Raw genomic sequence first — 13,214 nt, 5'->3', positions numbered from 1 at the left:
TCATTAAACTTTTCAATAAAACCAATAAATAATTGGTTCAATTAAACCTGCTTTCGAATTCATCGTCTTCACAAGTTCAAGACAAATCGCCAAGCTGAAATCGATTGTTTGTTTTTTTTTGGCATAAAAGCAGCATTCAAATCGTTATAATCTGTTTCCAATTTACACTGAAACCATTACATGTGTCGGACACTCATCAGCGTAATGGAGGAAATGGCAGACTGCTCATGTTCGTGGAAATATATCTGCAGTTTGGAAACTCGATGAGCTTCGGGATAAGAGAAGAAGGATTTGTCCATTAAACAGCCATGAGATGAACAGTGCAGACTATTTTCCAGGCACTGCTGACAAAGAGGGAGGCTTATCAATTAAATCCTACACGTAATACAAGCATCATGTTTCCCTCTTGTCTGCTGCGGTTAGAGCAGACACAACGCTACCCTGCGAACACTGGTACAGTCACCTCAACACAAAGCATCAACATGGAGTACTTGAACTGATGGAGTGTGCAGGATGTACATACAGTCCAGTGACTGAGATTTGTCTGTGCGGGGACACCTCCACCCCACGGACCCACCTTACACTCCCTCCAACCCCTTGTTGAAGGAGTTGTTTTGTTTTTTTTGTCCGAGAAAGTGCACAAACACCTTCAGATACGGCGTCACAGCCGTCTAAAGAGCCCAGTGTGGATATCAGACTCGTACGTTGTGTGATGTTAAAGGGCATGCCATAATCGTTCGTATGCAGCACGTAGTAGTTTTTTTAGCGTCAGTTCTTGCAGGGGCCTGGCAGTGCCACCAATGCAGTGGTGCCACCCCTTTAAGATAGAGCAGAAGTTGAAATTTGGCCAGGATATCGGCGATAGCTCGCCAACTCTTCACGAAGGACGCCACAAGCTAATGCCGGCAGCCCGGTATAACGTCCATTCGAGGGAGTGCGCACACATCGATGCCTCACTCTGCCTATGAAATACCAGAGGAATGGTTTATAACTGGGTCAGGATTCAAACCCAGGCAAGACGGCTCAGAGTTGTGTGCGTGCACCTCAAGACTATCCCGCCAGGCCGGTTCAAAGTCCATATTACAAATGGATCAAAAACAAAATGCACGAACGAAAAGAGCAGGACAGTATGGAAATCAGTTGAGGGAAAACAAAACTCGAAAAGGTGATTTGGCAGCGAAACATTACAATTGTCAATCAACATAGATCTTGCACCTGGTCGGCTCGAGAAGGCTGATGTTGCACGATTTACACACAAGTAAGACCCCGTCTGGTGAGACATGTTGGAAATGTAAAAGTACAGTCAGTAAAGAAAACGGTCACTGTGAACACCGGTAAAATGATTAAACACCATCGTTCTCTCATCTTAATGGAAGAATGCATGCATCAAGGGTGGAGGTACAAATCAAATAACCTGAACGAACGAGCTGGGCCATCATCGTGGCATTGTTCTATGGCAAATACACCCAGAGGTGGCAGTCTCGTCTCCGGGCCAGCTTTCCAAGCAGCCACGGGCTTGAACCCATGACGGTGAGGGCAATGGAACAACGTTTTACCAGCTTCATCACCAAGCTGCTCATTTAATGACATTATTATGAAAGCAATCAGCAAACGTTTCTTGGATGCTTACAAGTGTGGCACATTATATATTTAATTTAATCATTAAAAGTGTACATTTCTTGTCCGAGGTCAGGAAAGGGAACACAGCCGAAAGGGACGATAACCATCAAGGGAAAGAGTGAATTTGGCTGTGGGGGAAGGAGAGAGAGAGACAGAGACAGAGACAGAGACAGAGACAGAGACAGAGACAGAGACAGAGACAGAGAGACAGAGACAGAGAGACAGAGACAGAGAGACAGAGACAGAGAGACAGACAGAGACAGACAGAGACAGACAGAGACAGAGACAGAGAGAGAGAGAGAGACAGAGAGAGAGAGAGAGAGAGAGAGACAGAGACAGAGACAGAGACAGAGAGAGACAGAGAGACAGACAGACAGACAGACAGAGACAGAGAGACAGAGACAGAGAGAGAGACAGAGACAGAGAGACAGAGACAGAGAGAGAGACAGAGAGACAGAGAGAGACAGACAGAGACACATATATATACATATATATATATATATATATATATATATATATATATATATCAGTGTGTGTGTGCGTGTGCGTGTGCGTGTGCGTGTGCGTGTGCGTGTGCGTGTGCGTGTGCGTGTGTACGTGTGTGTACGTGTGTACGTGTGTACGTGTGTACGTGTGTACGTGTGCGTGTACGTGTGCGTGTGCACGTGTGTACGTGTGTACGTGTGTACGTGTGTGTACGTGTGTGTACGTGTGTGTACGTGTGTGTACGTGTGTGTACGTGTGTGTACGTGTGTGTACGTGTGTACGTGTGTACGTGTGTGTACGTGTGTGTACGTGTGTGTACGTGTGTGTACGTGTGTGTACGTGTGTGTACGTGTGTACGTGTGTGTACGTGTGTGTACGTGTGTGTACGTGTGTGTACGTGTGTGTACGTGTGTGTACGTGTGTGTACGTGTGTGTACGTGTGTGTACGTGTGTGTACGTGTGTGTGTGTGTGTGTATGTGTGTGTGTGTACGTGTGTGTGGTGCCCTGTTGTTGGTGGTCCTGTGTATATGTATTGTGGGGAGTGTGCGGAACGAATAAACTCACCGTCGCCCCGAAACCTCCGGCTGATCTTGTTTGAAGACGACCAGGAAACGCTTTATCGCTGTCAAATTAAAATAAATATCCGTCAAACAGAGAAAATAGTAAGAGGAAACAAAAGAGAAAGATTGAAAGAAAACAAGAGATCAAATGAGGGAAAACTATGAAAAGAGATAGATGAAAAGCAAACACTCTTAGGAATGAGAAGACAATGCAATGAATGCAAGACGAAAGACGGGGACCAATGGTGAGAAGAAGAAGAAGCCGTCGTGACGCCGTCACGCGCGGCACAAACCATTCGCGCCTCGCGCGGCTTGTCCTCTTCAACCCGTCCGACCTCGATCTCTCACGTCTGAGGTAATTATTCCAAATTTCAGAAATAATTATTTTTCACACTCCATTACTTTTTGCATTCGCATTCTGCCTGCGACGCCTTCAGTTGCAAATCGTATAAAAAAAAATCCGTGTGCGTTTTCCTCTCAGCCAATGGTACAGTCCTCAACATACAGGTGACGTCATTTTTTGGCCCATCCGAGTGATATCATTTTAAAACCCGTTCACAACAAACGGCAAGCAGATGACGAGTCTTGGAGTAACACTTGGCAGATTATCAATTTGAAACACTCGTTCTTACTTTACCACCGCTGGTGCTTCACAGAATACACCACGCTGTGAACATCGATTCTTGATCGGCGTTTTCACCAGCTGTGGACAGTGTGCGTGTGACGTCACAAAGCATTTGCAAGCCGCCATCTTGGATGACAATTAAACAAAGCGAAACTACACAGGGACTGTACTATTGTGTTTACATTTGGAAAATGGTGAATTTTTGCTCTATTTTGTTGTGGCAATCGCACCAACATGGGGGGTGGGGTGGGGGGGTTGGTTGTATCATGGATCTGTACTGCCTAAAAGCTACAACGGAAAGATTTGGATATGGAGACTTCACTTCGAGTTCTGAGAGACGAACAAGAGGGACTTGGAATGACATTCTCACAGCAGCCCAAGACGGCAAATTTGTCTTTTATTTTTGTGTGTGTGTGTGTGTGTGTGTGTGTGTGTGTGTGTGTGTGTGTGTGTGTGTGTGTGTGTGTGTGTGTGTGTGTGTGTGTGTGTGTGTGTGTCGTTGGTCCTTCTAAAACTCCATATGCGGGTTCTAGAAGGTGAAACGGAGTCCTCCCACGTCTCAAAGTGTCCACCTCCGTTTCAGTATTATGTGGAAGTCACGGTCACGATTCATGAGTCATGTTGTGTTGTTCTCAGAGTTTTGTTCCGAGGATTCTTTTCAGGATCATCACTGAGCCCTCGACAGCCTCCAACTGCAGTTTGTTTGTGGTAATAGGCTTAGGGATAGTTTGTGGGACCTCTGTGAGGTTCTTCTTCATCATTCAGGTTGCTCCAATGATCACTGGGACCATTTTGTTGCCCTTCAGCTTCCAGTTCTTTTCACTTCATTCTTCAGGTCTTGATATTTGGTCATTTTCTTGATTTCCATGTTATTTTGACTGAAAATCAATGGGTAGTGACACCTCAATTAGCAATGCATTCTTTTACTTTTTGTTCCTGAGTATTATATCCGGTCGCAGAGTTTTGTTTTGTGTGTTCATGTTTGATGGGATCATTAGGTCATATGTGACTGCCTTGTTTTCAATCATTGCTTTTAGTTTATGTTTCGAAGAGTTTTCTGGGACTGGGATATCGACGTTTTTGCAGATGTGCCAGTGGATTACTCGACATAGTTTGTTGCGCCTCTGTGCAGTTGTTCTGACATGAGTTTTTTACATCCCAAAAGGAGGCGGCTTATGCTTTCTGTTTCTACCTTGGAAAATCTACACTTTTGTTTATTATTCCTCACCAACCAACGAAGTTGGCAGGTGATATAGAAATGGGTTCCATCCGTCCGTCCATCCGTACGGCTGTCCGTCCGTCCGTCCGTCCGTCCATCACATTTCGTTTCCGGAGCTTAACTACAAATCCCCTCAAGATATATTTACGAAATTTGGTACACATATCAAGCAAGTGGTGAACTGGTGCCTTTTGATATTTAGAGATTTCCCCCCAAAAAAATTCTGTCACTTTCCATGGAAACAAGTTGGGTATTAAGAAATAATTGAGGTTAACTTTTGTTTCCAGAGCATAGTTGCAAAACTATTAACTATTTCTTTATGAAATTTGGTACACACATCAAGAATAGATTGAACTGGTGCCTTTTGCTACTTGTCCTAATTTACTATGGCGGGGGATATCAAAGACTTTGTCTTCAACGGATGCTAGTTATTATTGTTATTATTATTATTATTATTAATATATTTTTGTATGCAGAGTCAAGGCTTGTATAAGTGCCAGTAGAAGTGCACTAAACAGATCAGGCGGCAACAGGACAAAAGGAGCAGCAGAGAAAGGGAGGAAACACCAACAGCAGATTTGAAGCCTAAGGTAGAGGGAGAATTGGACAAACAATGGTCAGGTTAAATCAGGTATCTGAGCATGTGCCGGAGCAGCGCGTCGCTGCATCCACTTTCCGCAAGTATTCCCAGGGCCTCTGGTTGGCCGTCCCTTTGGCAGATGCCTGGCCTATCCCCATCTCCTTGAGATGCTGATCAACCTGCTGCAACCACGAGGCATGTGGTTGTCCTATTGGCCTCCTCCACTCACGAGGCTCCCTCACTTAGAGAATCTGGTTAGCAGGATCAGCATCAGGAAAATGAGCCACATGTCCATCCAGTTACAGCCGACACTTACGGACTATAAGGTAACGAATCTCATCTGAGTCTCTCAGAAGCCGCTTGTTGGACACAAAGTCTGACCAGCAATGGCCAAGGATTCTCCGAAGAGACCTGGTACCAAAGGAGTTGTCTCCATCTCAGATCCTTGGTCAAAGTACAAGTCTCACATCCGTAGAGCAAGACTGGAAGCACCAAACAATGGGTTTGGGGAAGATTGAGATGGGGGCCAGACATGAAATTTGGAGGAGTGGGGGGGGGGAGAGGGGAGAGGAGTTACCGAGGAGAGAAAGTATCATGGTTTTGGATTCGGGATGATCTGAGATGATGGTGAATAGCTGTTTTAAAGACATGGACAGAAAAATGAGATTGAAGAGAATGTGGAAGTTGTTTCGACATATGAGGAGAAAAGAGAAACAAATGAATGGTGGGCAGTGATACTGGATTGAGGTCGTTTCACCAGAAGGGGGTTGATGGTGCACTATGTGTAGCCTGCAGAAACCTGGGGAGAGTGGTGGGGGGACAAATCAAGGAAAAAACAGAGGCTGCAAGACTGAAATGGAGATGGTGGAAGACAGAATGATCACCAAACTGTGTGTGATGGTGAAGTGATAGGTCCAGAGACTCAGTTTCAAAAAAGGATTCCATTGAGTGCCACATGTTGGCTACAGGAGTAGAGCGCGTCAGAAAGCCACATGGGGAGTTGGCCTTGGATGCCAAAGCTACATAGTTTGTCGAGTAAGGCAGGATGCCAGACTATCAAAAGCACGACATATGTTCAGAGAGATGGCCCTGATATAATGTCCAACATTGAGGGCCTCCATCCATTGTTGGGTGAGTAGAAACATGTCCAAGATAGATTGACCTGTTCTGAAGCCAAATTGGTGATCTGAGATGAGGTTGTTGGAGAAATGGAATTAATTTATATCAACAGCGATGGTGGATGCCATGACCTTGCTGATGATTGTAAGCTGATAGGTCTGGAGTTAACGGGTTTCTTTTTTCAGCTTTTTTCATGTAATGCGGTTATGTTGGCAGATTTCCAAGCAGATGGAAGATGACCCAACACAAATGAGAGGGTGAAAAGGGCAGAGATAGGATGTGCAACAGCAGTTGTTTTCAGACACATGAGCTGATATCATCCGGTTCAGCTGCAGAGTCAGTCGAGAGTTGAAAGAACCTTCTCCACCTTCTCTGATGCAAAATAAACAGAGTCCAAGAGAAGTTGGATATGACTGGGAGGGATAGGTACCGAGAGTGAAGGGTTTGGGACACAAGATTTGGAAGCAAACGCAGAATTCAGGCATTCAGCCTTTTCACGAGTCGGCTGTGGTGCTATTTGAAGAGAGGGAAGGGATGGAGGGGAGCATACACCAGAGACAAACTTTACAAGGTGCCACCAGGTTTTAGAGGAGGGAGACAAGTTTGGAAGTTCATTCTACAGGTTGGACAGATGTTTTCTTGCTCTCCTGAGTGGACACACACTTGTTGTAGCCTTTTTGGAATACAGTGAGATTGCCTTCAGTCATATTAGCCTTCCAAGAAGAGAAGGCAAGTTGTTTCAGACGAACTGCTATACCATAGGATTCATTATACCATTGTAGTGGGGCAACTTAGCTCAATGTAGCATAACAATTGTGCATTTTGTGAGGAAAGCACCAAATTTGGCACACGAGTAGCCTATCATATTATAAACAGATTTGGATATTGGGCCATCTCAAATTTTTTGATGGCAGTGGAAAATGGCTGCCACAGCCATCAGCGGCTGAATTTGAGATGGCCCAATATCCAAATCTGTTTATAATATGATAAGCTACTAGTGTGCCAAATTTGGTGCTTTCCTCACAAAATGCACAATTGTTATGCTAATTTGCCCCACTATAGGCCAAATTCCATTTGAATGTCGTCGGAGTACCGTTTCACCGATTTCAGTTCTGCCAATTTCTCATCATTTAGTCCAAATAGTTTTATATCATCCATGTACAGCAGACGCGCCACCTTTCTTGTTTCTTTGGATGCTTTCTTCTTGGATGTTAGGGTGTATCCACATCCTTGCTCATTAATGAGATTGCTTAGTGGGTCCATGGCCAGGAGAAATAGGAGGGGTGAAAACCTGTCACCCTGGAAGATCCCGTGACATTCTGGTGTTTCGATCTTTCCTTATGAATGAATGCTGTAATATCAATGTGGTATTCCAGAGCTCCATTGCTTTCTCAATCAGTTTGATTAATATTGGCAGTTGATCTTGTACAAGTGCATGCATTTCATCATCCATGAATGTGGAACACCATCAATATATGTATACATATATATATATATATATATATATATATTTTTTTTTTTTTTTAATATATATTGTCTATCCTCTTCTTCTTCTTCCTCTTTCGGCTTGCTCCCGCTAGGGGTCGCCACAGCGGACCAACTGTCTCCATTTTGCTCTATCCTCCACATCTTCCATTGACACTCCAACCACCCGCATGTCCGCCCTCACCGCATCCATGAACCTCTTCTTTGGCCTTCCTCTTCTCCTCCTGCCTGGCGGCTCCATCTTCAACATCCTTCTCCCGATATACTCCGTTTCCCTCCTGTGCACATGTCCAAACCATCGCAATCTCGCCTCTCTCACTTTGTCTCCAAACCGTCCTACCTGCGCTGTCCCTCTAATACACTCATTTCTTATCCTATCCATCCTCGTCACTCCCAACGAGAATCGCAGCATCTTTAACTCTGCCACCTCCAGCTCTGCTTCCTGTCTTTTGTTAGCGCCACCGCCTCCAAACCATACAACATAGCTGGTCTCACTACCGTCTTGTATACTTTCCCCTTCACTCTTGCAGCTACCCTTCTGTCACAAATCACTCCTGCAACTCTTCTCCACCCACTCCATCCTGCCTGCACTCTCTTTTTCACTTCTCTCCCACACTCTCCGTTACTTTGGACAGTTGATCCCAAGTATTTAAACCAATCCACCTTCCCCACCTCAACTCCTTGCAACCGCACCATACCACCACCCTCCCTCTCATTTACGCACATGTACTCCGTCTTTCTCCTACTGACTAACATTCCCCTTCTCTCCAGTGCGTACCTCCACCTCTCAAGGCTCGATTCAGCCTGCTCCCTACTCTCCCTACAGATCATGATGTCATCCGCGAACATCATGGTCCATGGAAGACTCCAGTCTGATCTCGTCCGTCAACCTGTCCATCACCATTGCAAACAGGAAAGGGCTCAGAGTCGATCCTTGGTGCAATCCCACTTTAACCTTAAACCGGTCCGTCATTCCTACCGCACACCTCACCGATGTCACACTGTCCTCATACATATCCTGCACGATCCTCACATACTTCTCCACCACTCCCGACTTCCTCATACAATGCCACAACTCCTCTCTTGGCACCCTATCATAAGCTTTCTCTAAATCCACAAACACACAATGTAACTCTTTCTGGCCTTCCCTATACTTCTCCATCAACATCCTCAAAGCAAACATCGCATCAGTGGTGCTCTTTCCTGGCATAAACCCATATTGCTGCTCACAGATCGTCACCTCTCCTCTCAACCAAGCTTCCACTACTCTTTCCCACAACTTCATGGTGTGGCTTAACAACTTTATCCCTCTGTAATTTCCACAGCTCTGCACATCACCCTTATTCTTGAAAATCGGAATCAGTACACTTAATCTCCACTCCTCCGGCATCCTCTCACTTTCCAAGACTTTATTAAACAATCTGGTTAACAACCCCACTGCCATCTCTCCTAAGCACTTCCATGCCTCCACTGGTATTCCATCTGGGCCAACCGCCTTTCCACTTTTCATCTTCTTCATAGCAGTCCTCACTTCATCCTTACTGATCCACCCCACTTCCAGATTCACTATCTCCACCTCTTCCAACCTTCTCTCTCTCTCATTTTCTTCATTCATCAGCTCCTCAAAGTACTCCATCCACCTTCTCAACACACTCTCCTCGCTCGTCAGCACATTCCCATTTGCGTCCTTTATCACCCGAACCTGCAGCACATCCTTCCCAGCTCGGTCCCTCTGTCTTGCCAATCGGTACAAATCCTTTTCCCCTTCTTTTGTATCCAACGTCTCATACAGCTCGTCATATGCCTTTTCCTTGGCCTTAGCCACCTCTCTTTTTGCTTTTCGACGCCACTCCTTGTACTCCTGCCGACTTTCTTCATCTCTCTGACTATCCCACTTCTTTTAGCCAACCCCTTCTTCCTTATACTTTCCTGTACTTCCTCATTCCACCACCAAGTCTCCTTATCTTCCTTCCTCTGTCCAGATGTCACACCAAGTACCTTCCTAGCTATCTCCCTCACAACTTCTGCTGTCGTTGCCCAATCATCCCACCCATCTTTACCACCATCCAACGCCTGTCTCACCTCCTCCCTAAATTTCACGCAACAGTCTTCCTCCTTCAGCTTCCACCATCTGGTCCTTGGTTCAGCCCTCACTCTCTTCCTCAACCTCACCTCTAAAGTCATCCTACAGACCACCAATCGATGCTGTCGAGCTACACTCTCCCCTGCCACAACCTTACAGTCACTAATCTCTTTCAGGTTGCATCTCCTACTTAAGATGTAATCCACCTGTGTGCACTTTCCTCCACTCTTGTATGTCACCCTGTGTTCCTCCTTCTTCTTGAAATACGTGTTTACCACTGCCATTTCCATTCTTTTTGCAAACTCTACCACCATTTGCCCTTCCACATTTCTCTTGTTGAGACCGTACCTCCCCATCACCTCCTCATCCTCTTTATTCCCTTCCCCAACATGTCCATTGAAATCTGCTCCAATCACCACTCTTTCATCCTTGGATACACTCTCCACCACTTCATCTAACTCACTCCAGAAATCTTCTTTATATTCCATCTCACATCCCATATGTGGGGCATATGCACTGATGACATTCATCATCACCCCTTCAATTTCCAACTTCACACTCATCACTCGGTCAGACACCCTCCTCACCTCCAATACCCTCTTGACATGATCTTCCTTCAGGATTATCCCGACACCATTTCTCCTCCCATCCACACCATGGTAGAACAGTTTGAAACCACCTCCAATGCTCCTCGCCTTACTCCCCATCCACTTGGTCTCTTGTACACACAGTATGTCCACCTTTCTTCTCTCCATCATATCAGCCAACTCTCGCCCTTTGCCAGTCATCGTCCCAACATTCAGAGTTCCAACTCTCACCTCCACACTTCTACCCTTCCCCCTCTCCCACTGCCTCCGGACTCGCCTTCCCCGTCTCCTTCTCCTCCTTCGCCCAGCAGTAGCACAATTTCCACTGGTACCCTGCTGACCACCGGTACCGGTGGCGGTCGTTGGTAACCCGGGCCTCGACCGATCCGGTATGGAAATTCGTTTTGTTGTCCGCATAATGATTTGGCATAGGTTTTTACGCCGGATGCCCTTCCTGACGCAACCCTGGTCGCCTCTTACGACACACAGGGATATGGTACACCTATTCTAACCGGGGCATACACCGGGCCCAGTACAACTGGTGCTCTATCCTTCTTGTACGACACAGTATATTGTCTTACGACACAGTATATTGTCTATCCATGCTGCGGATAATTCAGTTTTTCTCGTCTTGCGGTTTTCATGTGTGGCCTTGTTTTGTAGTAGGTAGTCTATTGTTTGGTGGTATCCTCTTTTACATCCCTTCTGTTCTGCCTCAGCCTCCTTCTTGTGTTCGGTGGTGGGACATCATTTCTTTGATTCCCATCAGAAGTTTGTATGTTGTTGTGGACATGTTCCTGGTCGAAACTTGTGAAGTAGTTGGTTTCCTCAGATTTGGGGATGAGGAAGGTGTTGTTACCCTCTGTGAGACATTCATTACCTCCTCCTCCTTGGATAAGTTTGTTGAATGCATGAGTATAGTGATTGTGGAGAGTATTTAGTTGATTTAGACAGAAGTTTGGATCCATCTGGGCCTGGGCTTCTAAAGTTTGAAATTTCTGCCAATTTTTTTTTTCATGAAATATCATTTGGGGCATTTCTTTTAGGTGTTACCTTTTCTTTTCCACGTTCTGGATCCAATCGCTACTCCTTGTGTTATTTTGGATCCTCATGGATTCCTTTCAGAATTTTTCAAGCTTATCTTTCTCAGGGAGGAGGTGGGTGGAGGGCTTGATATATCTACCTCCGCCACTAAAGGTGGACGAGAGTTCATATTGTTACGGATTTCAGAATCGGATCCGACGAATGCATACAAACATTTAGGTCCTCAGACAGTTATTTCCCTAAATGCATGTCAATGATAGACCCATCCTCAAGTCTGAGCAGATTCTAACTTTGATGCATTGAGAAGGGTAAAGCATAGATTCCCTTTTTTATGGGATGACCTCTTTCTCCTTACGATAGACACATTCATGTGCGTGAGATAGCCGTCAGCCCAACGGAGGCTCATCTGACCTCATTCCATCAACGTCTACACCCGCCTCTTTCCATCGACATTTGACACCCCGTTCAGCAGCTCTATGGATGCTAACTGGCTCTTTTTTGCATCGGGCTGAACATTGAGGTGATAATTGTTGTTGACATTTTATGAGCTTCACGTTTTCGTTCAGTAATTCTGGCAAATGGCTGCTTTCTGCTGTTCGTCCAGCACCACAAACATGGCATCGTAGGCCAGGAATGATCGTGAGATTGACGGTTTGTTGCGTGTAACGATGCGTCAATAGGCAAGGTGGATTTGGCTGAAGTCTGCTTGAGGTTTCGCCCAGACTGGCCGCCTATAAAAGGGATGAGAGGCCCGGTTTTTTTTCCAGTCAGTTGGCGATAGCTGGTTGCAGTTCTGACAGCTTTGAGAGTTTTGCAACAGTTTGTGTCAGTTGGTGACAGCTGGGCGGCGGCTATTTTCAGTTCCAGTCAGACGGTTGATTCGTCCGTTCCAGCCAGACGGTTGGTGAGCTGGCGACAGTTGAGTTTGTGACAGTTGGTGACGGCCTTGCAGCCTTACAGTTTCTCACAGCTCCTAACAGCTGTCCGTTGCTTGTAGCTCCTGGTGGCTCCTGACGGTGGGTGACACTCGGACTGTTAATGCTGGTTCTGCTCGAGACCTGCTCTTGGCGTACCTGATTCTTGGCATCCCTGGTTCCTGAGGGGGACGACGTGACGTCGATTGGCGTTCAAACCTGTTTGCGAGTGGGTGCACGGCAATGCAGGGTGCTGACAACGGACAAGGCACGCTCACACATTTTGGGATGTTTTATTTGACGCAAGACGACTTCTACTTGGTGAGCGAGACTGGATTTCTCTTCCCCCCTGAATGATCTGCTGGGTACCCTTGTCTCGTGTTTAATTGTTAAGTAAGGCATAGAGATAAGCATCTGTTCTTTGTTTGTTTTTTCTATCAATGCCTGATTAATTATTTATTTGCTTGCGATTATTTTGATTGATTTGAATTTACATATTTTCACCATAAGGAAATTAAAAGTTCTTTTTATTTATTTTTTCCGAATTAATAAATTCCTTGTTGATGTTCCGACCTATCCGTGCTTGTCCTTGCCTTCCATTGATCCAGCATTGTCCGAACCTCGATAGGCTGGGAGGTAATTACCAAACTGATTGACCTGTCATAGTCGGCATGCACCAGCGGTAAATGCTCGGCCGCCCTAATTAAGATCTAATAAAGATAAGATTGGTGCTTTGCCGAGGGCGTGCTCTCCATTCAGGAAGCCATGTGACCTCTAGTTAAACAGCAAAATTAGACGGTAGACACTGGAACTCATGATTAACTGATTGGCATTCGTGGTTCTAAAGCAACCCACCATATCACTAAGTTAATTGTGAGCGGTGGCACCGGG

At 45.7% G+C, this 13,214-nt stretch overlaps 1 protein-coding gene across 4 annotated transcripts in view; it reads right to left on the bottom strand.

Moving 5' to 3' along the window:
* Positions 1 to 2,926, bottom strand: part of LOC147017988 (E3 ubiquitin-protein ligase MARCHF8-like) — a 212,262-nt gene extending 209,336 nt beyond the window's left edge. For all 4 annotated transcript variants that reach the window (XM_085897136.1, XM_085897134.1, XM_085897135.1 and 1 more), the window contains exon 1: positions 2,672 to 2,926. The gene's annotated coding sequence lies outside the window, so the exon portion shown is untranslated. The remainder of the gene's footprint in view (positions 1 to 2,671) is intronic.
* Positions 2,927 to 13,214: the final 10,288 nt, after the last annotated feature.

The sequence above is a fragment of the Eptatretus burgeri genome, chromosome 10 (assembly GCF_056783735.1).
Source record: "Eptatretus burgeri isolate ZD-2024b chromosome 10, Ebu_testis_v1, whole genome shotgun sequence".
Lineage (NCBI taxonomy): Eukaryota > Metazoa > Chordata > Myxini > Myxiniformes > Myxinidae > Eptatretus > Eptatretus burgeri.
The sequence above is the reverse complement of the archived record's forward strand: the minus strand, read 5'-3'. Positions and strand labels throughout refer to the sequence as shown.